This window comes from Lycium barbarum, chromosome 2 (assembly GCF_019175385.1).
Source record: "Lycium barbarum isolate Lr01 chromosome 2, ASM1917538v2, whole genome shotgun sequence".
NCBI classification, from domain to species: domain Eukaryota; kingdom Viridiplantae; phylum Streptophyta; class Magnoliopsida; order Solanales; family Solanaceae; genus Lycium; species Lycium barbarum.
The window spans coordinates 12,899,210-12,903,421 of NC_083338.1; the positions used below are offsets into that span (position 1 = coordinate 12,899,210).

Genomic DNA, 4,212 nt, shown 5'->3' on the forward strand with positions numbered 1-4,212 from the left:
AACCTTAGGAAACCCTAGAAATACTTTAGCAAGAGAAAGATAAAGGTAACCCCACCTGGAAACTGGGGCAGAATTTTTTAGAAGACCTCAAAAATTCTTTCAATATATCAGTACAAAGGGACGAACTGATTGCTTCGACGTCGTAAAATCCAGAATCAACAAGTACACTCTTACACTAGGGCAGAATTTTTGAGAGGGCCTCAAAAATTCCTTCGACATAGTAAAATTTGAGTTAGTACAAAGACATGTATAAACAAGGGAAAAAATTTAGAAAGGAATTCAAAAATTTTAAGTAAGAATCAAGATCAAAACAAGAAGAAATGATAAAGGATCTTGTTCGAAGTAACCAATGTCATGACATTAAAAGGCTATGTATAAATATACCATTTTCAACCTTACCATTACTACAAATGTATCGCTTACAAATATATATGTTTTCAAAATCTTCGCACAAAAATCCACTCTTTCCGAAAAATAAAAGATTTTCCAAAAAATTGATCATTCTTTCCTGTCGAAGTGTGAATGGAAGAAGTCCATATGCAGGAAGATTGGTCGACCGCATAAGGAACTGACAAATTTTTCTGTGGATGCAGGAACAAACATACATGGACATTTTATACTAACTTGTTTGCTAAAGATGTTTGAAACTGGGACGACAACAACGACAACAATGACAAACAAAATGAAGAAGAAATTTCAAGAAAAACGGCAAAGAATAGCAAAAAAAAAAAGGTAATGAAATCCTCCATAAGTAAAATTATTTTACACTAACAAGTTTGTTCAACAAATATTTTTATAAAAGAAAATTTTAAGACTACTAAAAGATATAATCACGATTTGCCGAAGTTTGGTCACCACTAAACAGTATTGTATCAAGGTATTAAGACCTCGGCCTAGACGTCACATGGCTTGCCTTGATACATTGACTGATTAGACGACTTAAATTTGGTAAGCGTAGTTCTCGCCTGAATCAGGTGACATAATTCTGACATAAAATTTAAGATCGTCGACATGGGATGTCGGCAAACATGGATTAATTCTGGCCTAAAGGGTGGTTACAGTTTTCATCCTGACAATCCATGATTTGAAGACAAAGAGTAGATATCGGCATTGTAGTGTCGTATTCACGATGCAAGAGTCCAGTCCTTTTGGAAAATGTGAACCCTATCCACGGGCGGGTATTCTTCCCCGGAGTAAAAAAAAAAGCGTGTCAGTCCTGTCGCTGAGTTAAGCTTCATTCCTCAAAATGACAATTTGGGTGATATGACTTCATGCCGAAGGGGCTGTAGTCGCCATCCATATATAGCCAAAAACAGGTAGCATAATTCCGAGGTTAAGGTCCACAATTGTTGAAATACGAATGTGATTCCTACATCAAGTTTTGCGGTCGCTACTGCAATTTATCTCAAGTTAATGTAATTTTGGTTCAGGGATAGCAGTTGTCATGAGAAAAGGCCCTGCAATTGAGTATTCAGCTGTTAACTTGAATATTTTGACTAAATATTTTAATTCTGGACACAGATGTCAGTAGTCATCATGAAAGGAATATGATACTACACTCTGATGTGCAGTCTTCATTTAGGTATTTTTGTCTTTAAATGATGTAGTCCCGAACTAGTATATCGCAGACTTCGTATGAGGATAGTGATGCAATCGACACCAGATTTGCTACAGTCACTGCAGTATGTGAAAATGATGTGATCCCAAATTTTCAGGGGTAGCGGATGTCAAGAGAAACAAAAATGATCCCGCACTTGAAAACATGGTATTCATTAATAGCATCCTGCTTATGAAAATAAAAACCGGATTGGGGTTCGAAGGTTTCATAAGAATGCGGTATAGCCTGACCCAGATCCAAACAGAAGTTATCATTGAAGAATAAAAACATCTGAAAATGACGAGAAAAGAGCCAACTGAAGTATTGATGTGCTGGGAATATATGGCACATTCAAGGCTTTTTTATGAGAAGTTTTACTTGTTTTAAAGAAAGTTGGTGTCTACTTAATGTGGTTTTAGTGTTCTTTAGGTAACGAAATAGATTTGGAATGAAAACAGTTAAAGGTGTAGAAGTGGTCGTAAACTCAGTTTACGGACCGCATTCTCAAATACGGGTCGTATTCCATGGGCGTATTTAAGAATAAGAAGAACCAGAAATGCAGGCTAAGGAAATGGTGATTTACGAACAACGTTTATGGATCGTATTCCACTTTACGGTCCGTATTTCAAAGCGTGCTTAACCACTCAAGCATCTGGCAGAAAGTGGAAGTTTTGGAAGTTGAAAGACGACTATGCAGTTTACGGACCGTAAATGATTTACGGTCCGTGTCTCAAGAGATTGCAGTTTTTCAAAACTCGAAGGAAGACCTGGTCGTAAACTGGTTTACGGTCCGTATTTCACTTTACAGACCGTGCAAATCTGCAACTTTCACGTTTTCAAAACCTATAAATAGTCATTGTAGGGTTTTAATAGTCATTAATTATTATATTTTTGTCTCTTGACTTAGAATATCAAATACTCTCTAGTTTTTTAAGGTTCAAACATTAATTCAAGTATTATCAATTCCTCTTTTCTTCGAAAGTAAGCAATTATGAATTTTTCAATTGCTTATTTCTTGTTCTTTGTCATGTGTAGCTAAATTCCCTTACTAGGGTTGTGAACCCAATGATGGGTATTTTTTGATTGGGTTTGTGATTGATATACATATTAGATTATCAAGGTTTATTTATTCTTCATTCTTCATTCATAATTAATGGTTGCAAATATTGATTAAAGCCATAAACCCTAATTTATTTGGGAAAATAATTAGGGTTGGTAAGAATAAATAACAAGGACTCAAAGCTTTAAAATTTGTTTAATAAATTCACTTAGGAATAAGAAGAATTTACTTGGCATGATTGATTAATCGTTCTTCATAGTTACTTTCTTATAGTTGAGAAAATCATATAAAGAGATAATTTTTACTTATTGGAAAATCGTAGAGATTCATATAGAGATTAAGTGTATTCATATAATGATCCATTAGAAGTATATCAAGATCAATACCCATGATCATACAATCTATCTAACGGGAACACAACCTTAGTTTCTTTTACCATAGATTACCACCCAAAGCAATTAGTTAGAAATTAATCATAAAAACAACCTAACTTTTACCAAAATCATCGGATTAAGACATTAGACCTAAATTTAGTATCCTACGAGTTCAGTAACCTTTTCACATCATATTCCCTGTGGGATTCGACCTCAACCTTGGTGGTTTACTATATTTGACAACGTTCGCGTTATACCATTAATAGGTGTAATTTGAGCGTATCAAATTTTAGTGCCGTTGCCGGGGAACAAGGTTTTGAAATTACTAAATAGTGTTTGCTTTGATTGAAGTCTTTTGCTTGTTCCATCACACCTTGTTTGCTACTCTATGTAAACTAGGTGAACATAAATCAGAATCAGCAAAATCAACATGCTAGTAACCAGGGGAATCGGTTGAATAATCAGGCGAATGAATCAGATGATGAGAATGTTTTCGCTGATCTTGTTCCAGAGGAAGACTATGCATCTGCTATTGTTCATCCTCGAGTTGGAGCTACTAGCATGAAAATTGACTCCTCTCTATACCAGCTGTTGAAACTTGAGGGATACTTTTGAAACTCTACCGAGAATGACCCTCAACGTCATTTGCAGAATTTTGTGGATGTGTGTGCAAATCACATCCAAAACAACGTTTCACAAGATGCTATTTGGCTGAGGTTATTCAAATATTCTTTAGTTGGAGATGCAAGAACATGGTTTGAGAAGCTGCCCTGAGACTCGATTACTACATAGGCAGAGATGGTGGCTTCTTTTCTCAAGAAGTGGTACCCCTCTAGCAAGAAGGCTAAAATTCGTGACAAGATCTATGACTTTAAGCAGCGACCAAGGGAACAATTGTATGAAGCTTGGGAAAGATTCAAGGAGTATTTGCAGAAGAGTTCGAATCATGATTTTTCGGAGCACATATTAATGGAGAAATTCTACCGAGGGCTAGATCCACTGACGCAATCAGTTGCTAATAATGCAGCTGATGGTTATTTTATGAACAAATCTTATCGATGAGTGACCAACTTAATTGACAAGCTGACTACTCACAATCAGGCTTGGCACTCAAACAATGTTGATGTTGTACTTTACGGCAGTACTATGATCCAGAATATGGTAAAGGAGAATCTAGATAC

The 4,212-nt window shown here is 35.8% G+C and overlaps 1 non-coding gene across 1 annotated transcript; it reads right to left on the reverse strand.

The window, feature by feature from the left end:
• Positions 1–3,878: 3,878 nt before the first annotated feature.
• On the reverse strand, positions 3,879–3,984 carry LOC132629544 (small nucleolar RNA R71). The gene has a single exon (XR_009578315.1). It is a non-coding gene; the product is annotated as a small nucleolar RNA R71 (small nucleolar RNA).
• Positions 3,985–4,212: the final 228 nt, after the last annotated feature.